The following is a 14,632-nucleotide window of genomic DNA, read 5'->3' as shown; positions in this document are numbered from 1 at the left end:
AGATAGACCCAACCACAAAGCTACACAGGCCTTGAGTTGCTGTTGAGGTTCTGATGCCATTACAAAGCAATCTGTCAGGGAGAATGTAGAATCAAAAACAGAGCACAATCAGGTGGCCACAGCCTGACTTATCAACACGATCTTGAGTCTGCTATCCTCTATTCATCTGGCGAGCTAACGTGTGTCTCATCCTCGGTCTCATACCACCTGACAACTCAGGACCACACCTGAATGCTCAACACCTCTGCAGGCAGTCTCCTGAGCTGGGTACCACTTTCAGGGTTGGATATGGATTCCCTGATACCACACCAAACTTTGATGCTCCCCATGAGTCAGACAGGGCCACTTGGTATGTGCTTTTCTATTTAAAGATCAGACAGGACTTACACACAGACACCATTCAAGCCTGTAGCTTCTAAGAACTGGGTGTTAAATCCGGTATCTTCGGCCCTCACTTTCCATCAACACAGGAGATGTTCTTGTTGACAACCAAGGATTTTTTTTTCCACTGCCAGCTGCACAGGAAGGAGGGGCCAAGGCGGAGCTGCCTGTCCCCTGGGCTGGGCTATGGAGGGGTCAACACCACCAACTCCTCTGAATGCCTTTCCCAGGGTGGGAAGAGATGGAGAATGCTCCCCCACCATTCTTCGAATCCCATTTGAAAGCAGCTGTGCTGGGTGGCAGTCCCAAGGCATCAGGGTGTGTGAAGATGGACACAGCACATACCCACAGGACCAGTCCACCTGAAGTCAGCTGGGAGATGAGTCTCCTGACATCATCCTCTTGAAATCATGGTGGAGGGATAAACATCCCCACACTGAGTGCCCATTTTCATAGGATTAAGGACTAGTCAGTTAGAAAGCTAGGCAGCCTGTAGCCAGAGCTCTGCCCGCTGGGGGGCACGTGAGCGTCTCTAAATTTCCTTCTTTCCTTGGTGCGACCACGCTCTAGGAAAGCAGGCTGTTCGTGCTCTAGCAATCACAGGCACAACGGGAAGTGCTGCAGCGCACCGTCTCTGGCCCCCAGAGGAAGACAGGAGCTGGGCTACTCAGGAGAGGGGCTGTGTACCCCAGCTCTGCTGTGACAGGCAGTGCTCCGGCAGGCCAGGCCAGGCCTCTCCCTGCAGCTCTCCCTCTTTCCCAGCTTTTCCGAGAGAAAGCAAACAGACCCTTGACCAGATGGAGCCTTCCTAGCTAATAAACCTAGCCTAAGGCTGAGACATGTTCAAGAAGAAGCAGAAAATTACCTTTCAGGAAGCCAATGTGAGGTAAGGGAGGGGGTACAAAGTACCAGGGCTGGAGCCTTGCGCAGCAGGAGCTGGCTGGGGCCCCTCTCAGCAGCCCCATCCTGTAGACTCTGCTGGCTGCCCATGTGCAGGTCTCAGAGAGCCGCCCCCAGCCTGCAGTGCTACAGGCAGCTCATGCCTGGAAGTGCCAGCACACAGTCCCCTGGCTGTATGAGGAGCCACCAGACAGGGACAACGGAGGCAAAAGGAAGGCAAGCAGGAGAGGAAGGGGTGGGGAGTGGAGCGGGAGGGCGGGAAGGAGGGAGAATTGATTCTCTCTCCTCCACTGGGACCACTGAGCTAAGTTGCCATGGAGAAAGGGGAGCCGCTGGCAGAGCTCGAGGCGGGCGGAGGAGCCATATGCCAGGGGAAGGCGTCAGCAGAGCCAATCCCACAGTTCTGCTGTGGCAACCTCCCCAAACAGGCCTTGGCCTGTGCACCAAGGCAGGGTGGGGCATGGCTGGACGGTGGGCAAAAACAGTCCTCCACTACCGTTACCCTGAAGAAAAGAGAAGCCCAGAGAGCTTTCCCCTCTCTCAGGTTGTTTCACTACCCTTCAGCTGGGACCCTGGACCTGCCTCTTTTTCATGCCACTAACCTCATGCAGCTTTCTCAGAACCCAAGGTCAAAGTCCCAGGAACAGAGACCCAGTCCCCTCCCCAGGATTTTCAGAAGCACTGCCTCTCTATCCTTGCCTCCTGTTTCTAAAACTCAGCCACCAAACCCTGAGTCATAGTTTTCCACCCTCAGGAAGGAGGGGATGCCCACCCACAGGAAGGCTTCTGTGGCCCAGAGCCACCCAGGCAGGAAGCCAAGATGGGAGGTTGCTGGGCACCTGCTGGTTAAAGAAGGAACCATAGCATGGGCACCTGGACCAGGCCTACTTTGGGCCGTATCTCCCACCTGCATACTCCCAACCTTACAACTGCTGTGCAAACCCCACGGCTTTGCCCCCAGCCCCACACAGGCTCTGTGCTACAGAGGTGACTGGGGGAGTGCAGGAGCCTGGGCTGGAGTCTCGTTCCCTCTTTGGAGCTCACAGAGCCATCGCAAGTCTGGTCACATCTCTGTGCTTTCATTTCCTTGGAACAAACTGAGACAAGACCATTTTCTCTTCCAAGCTGCACTTCTGGGGGCACCATGACGCTGGCAGACTTAGGGAAAGCTGATGCTGTGGACACTGTGTCCCTTCCTGCTCCATTTGGAAGCATGGGTGGGGGCAGCATCCAATGCTCTATCTCCCCTGTGCACTTAGCTGGCAAACCTTAGGTCAGAGCATGGAGCAAACAGCAGTGCTCCCACGCCTGTTGCTCTTGAGGGAACATCTGAGGACTACTATACCCATCCTGTCTCTGAAACCTGCAGCCAAGGAAACATTTTTTTCTTCCTAGCTCCCCCAACAATAATTTGTTATGAAAATGCCCCTGCATATGAATAAGTCAGAAAAACGTTATAAAGAGCACATTCACTGCCCAGATTCCTACTGTGTCCTCACTTTTCTATTGTAAAATACACACAACACATAATTGACCATTCTCATCAATTTAGAGCGTGCACTTCAGTGGCATGAAGAATATCCACAATGTGGTAAAGCCACCACCTCTATCTAGTTGCCCAGATCTGCATCACCTGGAAGGAGACACATGGGTGAGCCACTCCCTGACCACAGGCTTAATCTACTGTCCAGACAAGCTTGCTTTGGGTGCTTCATGCAAATGGAATTAAAAGTGCATGCAACCTTTTGGGACTGCCTTCTTTCACTTAAAATGTTCTCAAAGTTAATACAATGCCATACCCTATGCAGGCTGCTTTGTTCCCTCATGGCAGAGTAACATTCTGTTGATTAGATAGACCTCATTGTACATATGTACACATCACAGGATGGACATGTGGGTTATTTCTATGTGTGAGTTTTCCTCTTTTTTTAAAAAATATTTATTTATTATGTATACAATAGTCTATCTATATGTATGTCTGCAGGCCAGAAGAGGGCACCAGACCTTATTACAGATGGTTGTGAGCCACCATGTGGTTGCTGGGAATTGAACTCAGAACCTTTGGAAGAGCAGGCAATGCTCTTAACCACTGAGCCATCTCTCCAGCCCCCATGAGTTTTCCTCTTATTCCTCCACCGCCTCCCAGAACCCGAGGAAGTGCTCTGGGCACTTCATTTCCAAGCCCCAAGAGACCCTAAATGGAATGTCTAGCCACCTGTCTTTCCAATAAGCAAAGCTCACCCGTATCTGACATGGTGATGAAGGCAGAAGACTCCAAGTAGCCTTAGTCTCCTCTGTCCCAGGGAAGTTGCCAGCTGAGCAGGAGGACTCACAAGTACTCCCACTTCATGCCTTCTCTGACAGATGAAGCTAGGTTCCAATGCCACCAGCATTCCTGGCTGTAAACTGGTGAGTGTTCCCCTCTTTAGCCTCTCAGGTCTCTATCTTATGGCATTGCTCCAGAGACAAGGTGCTGCCTAACGCAACACTGTATGGCGATTGCCACACTCTATGCCTGCACCAGCCAGGGCAGTCGTTGCTATCCCACAGGTCTAAGTGGCCACTGAGACTCAAAATGTGGCTAGTATCAGTGGGAGATAGAAACTTTCGTTTGGTTTCACATTTATTTGTAAATGAAATTAAAGATTCACATGGAGCTATGATGATTGCCAAGGACAGGTCAGCTATAAAAGTAGAAGAAATAATGGCCTATCTCCTCAACCTCTGTCTTTCCCCTTTCTCCCTCCACTTACCTCAGCTGCCTGGGTGTGGGGATCTGTCTGTCCGCAGCCTGGCTCAGGGACTGTCTAGAAGGACAGCGGGTATGTGGTGGGGCTCTCAGGGAACCAGACAGACAGCAGCTGGGGAGTAGGCTCCTTAGACTCCATAATGACAAGAGTCTCTGAACCTCTGACCTGGAGCCTCCTCTCTGCCCTGTTCTAGAACCACTGCCTTCCCTCGTCTCCCCCAGCAACTCCTGAGGTCATCTCTGGAATGTCTTCGAGATTGGAACTTTCCTACCATCTCCATGCAGTGGCAGAACCCTGTCTGGTTATGCAGAGTATAACCTTGGTTCTGGGCTAGGCTGAGGGTCAGTTGCTCAGCGAGCCCCCCCCCCCAACCCCCCTGTATCTGTTCCCAGTGCATAGATGGTCTCACATGATCCCAGACCACACTCTGATCCTGCCTAGCATATGTGGGACAACAGTAATGTGGCCATGAAGACTGCAACAAATGGGGCAAATTTAAACATAGCCACAGCTAGCTTCAATCTCTGTGGTTTCCACATCCAGAGAGTCAGCCGACTACAGGCTGAAATGAAAATATTGAGGAAAAAGAATCCTGTCTGTACTGAGCATGTGCAGAACTCGTTCTCGACATTATTCCCTGAATGGTGTCACTGTGGGACGGCTCTTTGTGGAAATGGTGCAGTGTGGAAGTTCTACGGAGTGTTTGGCACTCCAGGTAACCTAGAGAGGTGGGTAAGGTGTCCAGGAGGACATGTGCAGGTCACATACAGTACTCTGCCTTCTACAGGAGGGGCTTGTACACTGGGGGCGACTGTTTTCCTATCCTGAGCTGGCAGGTGCTGCTGAGGGCAGGTCTGTTCCCTTCCTGCAAAGCTCTCCCTTGCCTCCAAGCTTCCCAAGCTCCAGGAGCAGAAGGCCCAGGGGACCCACCGCAAACCTGTAGGGACATCTTGCCTCCCACAGCTCAAAACCCCAAGTGGCCTCCCTGCCTTATCCCTGCTGTCCAGACTGGGGTCCACCTCTTCCCACAGGGCACTTATGCTGGCACGGTCTCCTCTTGTTAGCCTCTGCCCAAGTCCATTTTACTTGGGTCTTCCGACCACTTACTCAGTTAACCCCGACTCCTGTCCTTGATCCTCTCATTTTTTCATAATATCAATCCTTACCTAACATACAATGTACTATTCGCTGTTTTTATTTTCCAAATGGAGGTAAATGTTAACATTTGTTATCCTGATAGCTTGTAAGTGCTTTGTTCAGTGACACTGAGAACATTAACATGGCTATGCAGCCCTCACCACTAGCTCTATAACCTTTTCATCTCCTAAACCAAATCTACACTCATACACGCTAACTCCTCTCCCACCCCATGCTGGTACCTTCCATTTTACTTCTGTCTCTAAGACTCTGACTCCAGTGACCACTTGGCAGCATCATTACAGCATGGAATTACACCACTGTCCTTCTATGCTTGACTTCTATCACTTAGCAGTCCATCCGTGCTGCAGCATGTTCCTTTCTCATGCTTGTCATGCTGGGCAGGGTAGCAAAGGGTTTTGTTCTCAGTACTTGGGATTTAATCTAGTAGGTGGATCTCTGTTAGTTTGACACCAGCCTAGTATACAGATAAAGTTCCAGGACAGCCAGGACTACACAGAGAAACCCTGTCTCAAAAAAAAAAAAAAAAAAAAAACCAACCAAATAAAAAATTTAAAAAAAAAACTGTCTACCTCACTAGAATGAAGGCTTCTAGGCGGCTGTATTCATAGTTGTATCCCAGGGTACATGCATAGAATACCTGGTATACAACAGGCACTGAGCAAATGTTCTGAATGGATGAAGAATGGGTGAGTACTCAGGCAGAGGGATTACGGAATGGACAGGCAGGTGAATGGGAAACGGATGGACGGCAGGATGACTGAATGCACAACAGTAGATGGATGGAGGAGCTGCAAGTTAGTACTTCACTTCGCAGGTCTCTGCCAGGCCCAGCGTTAGATGCAGACTTGATTTCCTGGTCCTACCCAATTACATAGCCACTTGCCCTGAAGCCCAAGCCCACCACCCTTAAGGTGTGGCCATATTTAGTGTGGCAGGACTCTCCCCACACTTCACTATGGCTCTTCTCATATGGTTAGCCCCTTTAAGGTATTCTTCTCAGATGTGGCGTATCCAGGGAGAACTTTCTAGAGAACTAAGAAATCCTAATTACAGTGTGTATTTGTTTTATTTCTGAAACAGGGTCTCACCATGTAGCCCTGGCTGGCCTAGAACTACTATCTCTGCCTCCTGGATGCTAGAATTAAAGTCTTGTGCCACGATGCAGGACTCCCAGCCGCCATCTAAAGATGCCTAGGAGACTCAGGCGGCAGCCACCAGTACAGAGAGAGGCAGAGAAGAGAGTGGGAGACCCGGAAGTGCCTGGAACACACATCCCACCCAAGGAGCAGAGCCTTGTGGAGGGTAGGCTGAGGGCTGGCCTTCAGTCCTGCTCTGCAGCGGGGCCCACAACCCTGGAGGCAATTCACCTCTCACCTTTTCCACATCCTGCCTAGCTATTTACAGCCATCTTTTCTCTCAAAACTACTTTACTCATCTTTTTTTCTGAGCTGGACAGACTTGTAAATTGAAGACAAGAAGACCCTGCCTTCGAATCCAGGAGGCTTCATGATATGACCGTACTTGTCTGGGTCTGCCTGCACCCCTTGTCTTGGGCTGGGTCCTCAGGGTCTGTGAGTCAGGCAGACCTCAACTTGGGGATCCTATAAAGCTCAAGGGTCACCTCAAAGTTACTCTCTGCTCTAGGAGAAATGAGCACTGTGGCAGCAGAGGACAGCTGTACCTTTAAGTGATCTGGCCACAGACAGGAAAAACATTTGCACTTCGTGGCTGTTTGCATCTTTGGTTATTTTTAGGGTGAACCCAGTTGCCTCCCCTTGGAACCAGATGAAGCCCCAGAGGAGGCACATAGTCCTTTTTCCCAGATGGGGGGTCCTGCTCCTGCTTCCCTGGGAATGAAGTCTTGAACACGGACTATCTGGGAGACCCGCCCCCCCAGCGTTACACAGTGCACTCCACTCGGGCTCACTTGAGGAATCGAGGCACCAAAAGCAGCTTTGCTACTATTGTGAAAATCTGCTGCCGACATCAGGGCCACCTACCTGCACCCAGAGAGCCCCTTGCCACTCCCGGAGTCTGAAGGGAAGAAGATGTGATGCAATCCCCTACCTCCAACCAGCAGTCCCAGCTGATGGGAATGTCTGGCTGGCGTATTTCTAGAACAAGCGGCAATTAGAGGCGATCTTCTCTCCTGCCCCCCCAAAACAGAAATAAATCAGTGCTACCAATCTCCAGCTAATGATTTCCTCCATTAAATTAAAAAGAAGAAGAAAATGTTTTTAAAACGGATTACCAGCCCTGTGCTTTCAGAGACCACATGACCTGTCAGCTTCTCTCAAGTCCGGATGCATCAAGGCCCCTCGATTAATTTTTAATAAATAAGACAATCCCAGTGTAAGAATCACCACCAGCCTTCCCCCCGCCCCCGCGCCCTTCACACTGGAACACAGAGCTGGCCCTTAACTGACTCAGGCACAGAGAACTCTTTCCATTTCACAAATGGGAGGCAAGGCAGGGATGAGCAGCACTTAGGCACTCAGCCCAGGATGCTATGGAGCTGTGGGAGCATGGAGTGTGGAGCAGGGTCTGTGCATTTCTAGGTGCTCCTATCTAGCACCCAGAGCTGAGCCCAAGCAGAGACAGCGGGAGTCACTGCCACCTACTGAGTACAGATGGAGGGGCTTCACCTTCTCATCCCCTTCCTGCATCACTTCATGACACTGCACAGACACACAGCTTGTTTCAAAATGTCTGCTCCAACAACATCGATGGGCCCAGAAAACATGTTGCCTGGTGGTAGAAGCCAAATTCAAAAGGTCGCATGTCCTGTGAGCCACTCCGTGGCTTGTCCAGCAGAAGGACATCCACAGACAGCATAGTATGGGAAGGAACAGCATTTATCAATGGATAGAGTATCTGTTGGACAGATAAAAATATTCTGAAAAGCTGGGCAGTGGTGGTGCACACCTTTAATCCCAGCACTCAGGAGGCAGAGGCAGGCGGATCTCTGAATTTGAAGCCAGTCTGGTCTACAGAGCGAGTTCCAGGACAGGTTTCAAAGCTACACAGAGAAACCCTGTCTCAAAAAAAATAAACAAACAAGCAAAATTCTGAAAGCAGGCTGAGTAAGTGATACCACATGGCATGGTAAATACAGTCCATGTGACTGACCTATGTGCTTACAAATGACCAGCGTGGAAGAGTTTACAGTATGTGTAAAATTAAAATGTCTTATAAAAATACAAGACAACAGAAGGCCACTTTTCAAGTGCCATTTGGAAATACAAAAGTGCCAGCCACTCCATGGTGACTATTGCAGGCCCCTCTCTTACCCTTGTGTTGCCCAGTGTTCCTGGGCCAAGGTTTCCTGTTTCGTTGATAGCTTATGGCATGCCAAATGCCAGAGGGCAGGCAGGGCTGTGAAGGCCCAGAAAGCACCTTGTCTAGGAGGGACGGAGGGGCCTTCGTACTGGCCATCTCCTCTCTCTGGAATGCATAGCCCCAGATGTTACATAATTTGCTTCTTTTGTTTATTTGTATTTTTACAGACAGTTTTCTCTCTGACCATCTACAGTCAGAGAGAGGCAGGGAAGATCACTGGGGCCAGGGAGGGGGGCACCACAAGCAAGGACAGGAGACCCAGAACCCAGCCTGCTCATGATAAGCACCCAGCCCCGTGGCTCTTTCTGGTTGGAGGAAAGCCATTCTGAGCTGACTGCCAAGGGCTGGCACTGCCGTAAACCAGCTAGAGGGCCCTGGCAAGTTCCATCATCCCTCGGAGGCTTGGGCTCCCTTCTACACTGATGGGGACTTCCTAGTAAATATCTCTCAGGTTTTTTCACGAACTACATAAATGACACACAGTGTTCAGCATATGGCAGGGCCCTGGTCAAGTCATAAATGGTAAGGACAAATGGATTAGGACCATAATCTCCCCATCATGCAGGAATGTTCTTCTTAAGAGGATCAGGGCAGCCATCCCAGAAAGCTCAAGAAAGCCACCATGTAACGCTAATCACTCAAGGGTGACCAGGAGCAGGGCCACCCTGAGCCACACTACTGAGGCTCACAACATGCAGATGAACTGATTTGACCCTTTGCTCTATATTTTACATGCATAGAAACCAAATTGCAAAGAGGTTAGTAATTTGCCCCCAGGTCACACAGCTAAGAGGTGATGAAACAGGATTTAAACTCTGCTCCACTCCTCCAGGCTCAAGCTGGTCAACGTTGTTCCATAGCGTATCAGAAGAAGCAAAGACCGAGGTACAGAGGAGCCTGGAGCAGGCAGAGGCTGACCTCAACTGCTTCCACAGCCCTGACTGACATGGGGATTGCATGAACCTCGGGAAGCCTGAGGGAAAGGTCTCAGAGCACATCTCCTGGGAACCCCACAGGATGGCGGGACAGGCCTGGTGCATCTTGAGTCTCCCCAGGGTCAGGACTGAGAGCTCCATACTGCATTCTCCTAGTCTAGCTGTTTAGGTTAATACAGCATACAGTTAACTCCCTCTGAGCCAGGATTGGGTGCTAAGAGATGATCTCCATACCCCTGGCTTATGAGGTTTTCCAAGACCCCAGAGAACCACAGACACAAGGGTCTTTCACATAGGTGGAAGATTCTATGTGCACAGCAGGAGGGGAAGCTGCTTCCAACTTGGTGGGATGGTGCTAGACTGCCCTCCAAGCAAGTCCCTGGGAATACCTAGAAACTGCCAGCGGGCGATTTATATGCCGCTACAAACAGAACTTCTAAGTGGGTCCTTCTAACCCTCTTGCTCCAGGGCCCCACAGTGAGCAAGTTAAGATGTAGATGTACAGGAAATAATGTCACTGTCTCAAAATCCTCCCAGGACCCCCTTCACATTCAGAATCTTGTCCAAAGTCTTCACCATGACCTGAGTCCCCCAGGATGGCTCTCTGGCTCTCTCTTTACTTCCTACGGCCTTTCCTCTCTTGTTCTGTTTAGTCTCACTGTTTCTCAAACGTGCTAAGCATATTTCTATCCCAGGACCACTGCCCCTGTTGCTGCTGCTTTCTTCCCAAATTTATATAGGTCTGCAGAGATGCCCTTTCCTAGCACCCTATCTAAAACCTCTCTCTACTCCCTTCCCTCGTGTACTTTTCTTCCTGCGTTTACACTATTCTATTGCTGTGGAGAGACATCATGCAAGGTAACTTACAGAAGAAAACATTAAATTGGGATGAGTCCATTATGAGCATGGTGGGGACCATGGCAGTGAAGAGGCAGGAGTGGTGATGGAGCTTACGTTTTATCCACAAGCTGGAGACTGAGAGGGATAAAGATACACAGAGAGAGACAGAAACAGAGAAACTGAGCCTGTCTTGACTTTTATTTATTTATTTATTTATTTATTTTTCGAGACAGGGTTTCTCTGTGGTTTTGGAGCCTGTCCTGGAACTAGCTCTGTAGACCAGGCTGGTCTCAAACTCACAGAGATCCGCCTGCCTCTGCCTCCCGAGTGCTGGGATTAAAGGCGTGCGCCACCATCGCCCGGCTCTGTCTTGACTTTTAAAAACTCAAGGGCCACCCCCACTTCCTCCAACAAGGCCACACCTCCTAATCCTTTCCAAAATAGTTCTACTAACTAGGGACCAAATACTCAAATATATGAATCTATGGGGCATTTCTCATCCAAACCACCACAATGATCAAAGCATATATTTTAGGCAGGGATTTCATGTGGCTTCCTGATCAATCCCCAGTGCTCAAAATACACCTAACACACTGGTGGCATTTAAAATGTTGGCTGTTGGCTTTAGAAGGTGGACTGGAAGTAGGGTTAAGGTGGGAGTGGCAGAGAAATATAGAGCTTAAATAAACAAATGCAAAGTAACTTATATGATAAGCTAAGATTTTCTTTGCCACTACCACCCTTCAAAGGCACCACGCCAAAGGAGTTTTACAGGTGATTCTAACAAACCTCTGAAAAACTGAGGGAAAAGGTTACTCTTTATGCTAAAGAGGATAAGGAACAGGCTCATTTCTAACAAGATGCCCTTCAAGTAAGCCCTAAAGCAGGAGAGGCAGGAAGCACAAGGACTCATATGCAGTGTCACTGCAACAATGTTGCCTTCTCTGGAAATGTCCTTCTCATCTGGCCTCTGTGTTCCCCCTTTGTCTCCCTCGCCCTGGTCACTAATGTCAGCCTGATCACTAATGGCATGCTGCTTATATGTCCATTTCTGACTAATTAAAAGACAAAATAGGAACTACATCTCCTTCGGTCCTAAAAACATAGCAGGTATTCAGACATGGCTAAGAGAATGTGTAGCATATATGAAAGGCTCAAGACAGATGACACGTAAGAGAAGCCTTCAAGGGCTGCCGCTGTGGGCACACGGGGTCACAGTGTCTTGGCTGGCTGGTTCTAAGCCATCTTTAAACATGCACAGTGAGCACAGGTGGCAGGACCTTGGTACGTTGAGAGCACTAGAGTTTGTCTTTTTCAGGTTCCTTCTGTGAACAAGAAAGTGACAAACAGAAGTCACGATTCCTCCCCAGCGAGGCTGAGGGGCACCTAAAAGGACGATGCTATCTAGCTGTCTACTTTTTTACGAAGTTCCATCTGAGGTCCTTTTTCCTCCTGGTGTAGGCTGGGGAACAAAGTGAGAAACCTGGAAGCAAGGCTGGCATCTCAGGCGGCCAACAGGTCAAGCTGAGGGAGAGGGAGCAGAACATAGAGTGGAGAGGACAGACTTTCCCTCCACATTCACAAGGGTCCAGACATCCCTGCTTCACCCCGGTACTGCCATTTATCAGACAAGTCTGAGACGTCCCCGCCACACTGCTCTAGAATGAGGCTGATCTTTCACAGCCTCATCAGCCCTTGGATACAGACCATGAAGCAGGGGCATCGCTGGGCCCTTCCAGACCATGGATACAGCAAAGCAAGGCTGTTTACAGAAACCCTGCTATGGCCACCAAGACATGCAGATACACATCAGAGCCACCAAGAGGCACCTTTGCAGAAAATAAAACAGTTTTGCCCTGGATACGAAGATGCCTCAGTCCAGGAGAAAAGGAACTTGGTAGGCACAGAGCCCCGTGCAAGATCTTATGGCTGTGTGAAACAGTACCCACCCTAAATAATGGTTCAGATAATAACCATTCACTACTTTACATTGGCTGGTGGCTGTGCTCTGGGTCATTCAGCAGCCATAATAAGTTGGCCAGGGCAGGGGCTATGGTCATCTGAAAGCTTTGCTAGGGCATGAAGGGCCACTTTTGAAGAACCCACTCATGTGACTGACATCAGGTGTAGGCTGATGGTCATAATCTACCCCTGCATCTCACCATAATTCCAGAACTTTCCAGAGAGCTTCTCCATAGTCCCCACAGGACAGCAGCTTTCAGGGACAAATGAAGCAAGAGAAAAAACAGAGAAAGCTCCTCTGTCTTTTATAATTTTGTCTTAAAAGTGACACTTCACTTGCAACACACAGGTCAGCCCCTCGATGTGGGAGGGGACAACATACGGGTATGACCATGGAGGCAGGAGGCAGGACCCTGCAGGCCACCTGCATGGCCACACTGTGCGCCAACCTTTGATCCTACCTGTATCCTTTCATCTTCCAGGCAGTCCTTGAAGGCAGGCATTTTATCTCTTTACAGACACAGACACAAAGCCCAGAGAAGGCAACTGCCTGAGTCCTGTTGGCCATTAAAGGCCAGCCAGTGTCTGATCTAATCCGGCTAGTTCCCAATGAAAATCTTCTGGGTAACTTGGGCTCCAAGGGAGTCAGAGGCCTGGCTGGCCATACAGCCATGTTACAGGACTGCTCCTCAAGAGCCAGTAGTTTAGGGCCAACAAGATGGCTCCATAATAAAGGCACTTGCCACTAAGCCTGGGACCTGAGGGTGACCCCTCGGGCCCATATGATAGAGAACTGACTCTACCCATGTGTCATGGACTCTGTATTCCCCCCATACACATGTACAAACATACAAAAATAAATATTTTTTAAAAGACCCAGCAACTGCTCTAGGTATCTTAATTTACCTCCATCCTCCATGACTGTCAAAGATTCCTGTTGGCCCCTGTCCAGCTTCCTTGGGCAGAGAGACCTAGTACTGAGCTAGGTGGTGGACATGGTCATAGGCACACAGGTGGCCGAGAAGCAGGAAGGGCTTGGATCACTCTCAGTCATTCCCTTGCTGCCAGGCCTGGCTGCCCAGCTATAGGTGGCCTTACAGAAACAGCCAGGAGCATCTCCTCTCTCTATCTGACCACCTCACCACCTGCAGAGGTGCCTGGCTTCACAGCAGGGTCCCTGTCCTGAGCCACTTCATTAGGAGGCCACCTGCTTGAGGTGCTTGAGTGACCTGCGGCAGCAGGTGCCACATCGTGGGGTGTGCAATTTACAGCCACTCAGAAGTATAGTACCCAGGTGACAAATGCATCAGCTGCCAGCTGCCAGAGCCTCCTGGTCTCACAGGAGAACATAGCTGAGGCTTATCCATTTTCCCCACTTTGTTCTTACACCACTCATGAGAAGAAAGAAGCAACCCGATGTATACATCTAACTTTTCCACCTGGAGCTCCATGGTTCAGGGTACAAGGAACTCTTCCCCTGTGTGGTGAAAGTTGGCTGAGATCAATGAGACTCAAACTGGCACACCACTCACTCAGAGAGCCAGTTCTAGCTACTGAAACTGGCACACAGGCATGCCACATGCAAAGCAAGCACTAGGTGGGCCATGCTGACTCACGCAGGAATGCACCTTCCTATTGACCCCAGCCCACAGAAGCCTGGCTGCTGGCCTGAAGTTTCTCACAGAAGACAAGCCACCATCTGGGCTCTTTCATGACCTTGGAGAGTCACACTATCCTGTCCACCTACAACCTGGGACCATGTACACAGCAGTATACTCTTCTCTCACTCATCTTGGGGGTGGCTGGGTTGCAAGGGGAACTCAATGCAATTACTGGCTTCTGTCAGGCACCAGTCGGAGAGGCACTCCTTGAGGTATCTCTCTGATTTCCTTGTTCCTTCACTTTGTCTTAGAGGCTGAGGGATCCCTAGGGTGGGGTAGCCCCCTAGTCAGCATTTAGCTTGTATGGATGGTGATATGGACAGATCACTTCATGAAGCTGAGGGTTGTGTCTGAGACCCCAGTGGTACCTTTGGACTAAGAACTAGCAGAAGGGGGCTCTTCCTGTGAATAAAAGGACCCCATTTTCCAGAAAGCACTGCGGCAGGACATAAACACGGTCAGCAGTCACTGTTTGAAAAGACAGACAATCAGAGCAAGATTAAACAAATATTTAACTGCCTTTCCTCTAATGCCTAGGCTGTTATCAATCACACTGGTTCTAATCTGGGTTCAATTTCCGGATCCGCCTGCAAGCCTCCTCCAGGCCTCAGATCTGCTCCTCAAAGAAGAAACTGAAGAGGCTCTGGGGCTCCTGCCTCCTGCTGTGGCCTTCTCAGGCACAGCTGTGTCTGCCTTGGATGAG

General features: G+C 49.9%; 1 protein-coding gene across 8 annotated transcripts in view; it reads right to left on the bottom strand.

Annotated features, from left to right (window-relative positions):
• Pitpnm2 (phosphatidylinositol transfer protein membrane associated 2) overlaps positions 1-14,632 on the bottom strand; it is a 138,482-nt gene that overhangs the window by 77,580 nt on the left and 46,270 nt on the right. Inside the window, exon 1 of one of the 8 annotated variants that reach the window (XM_041649144.1) lies at positions 1,247-1,493. The exons of the other annotated variants lie outside the window; for them this stretch is intronic. The gene's annotated coding sequence lies outside the window, so the exon portion shown is untranslated. Of the gene's footprint in view, positions 1-1,246; positions 1,494-14,632 lie in introns of those variants that run through there. 8 annotated transcript variants of the gene reach the window in all.

This window comes from Microtus oregoni, unplaced genomic scaffold (assembly GCF_018167655.1).
Source record: "Microtus oregoni isolate MIOR12 unplaced genomic scaffold, Mior012 000003F_ref0000135, whole genome shotgun sequence".
NCBI lineage: Eukaryota > Metazoa > Chordata > Mammalia > Rodentia > Cricetidae > Microtus > Microtus oregoni.
Note: the sequence above shows the minus strand (reverse complement) of the source record. Positions and strands in the feature narration are given on the sequence as shown.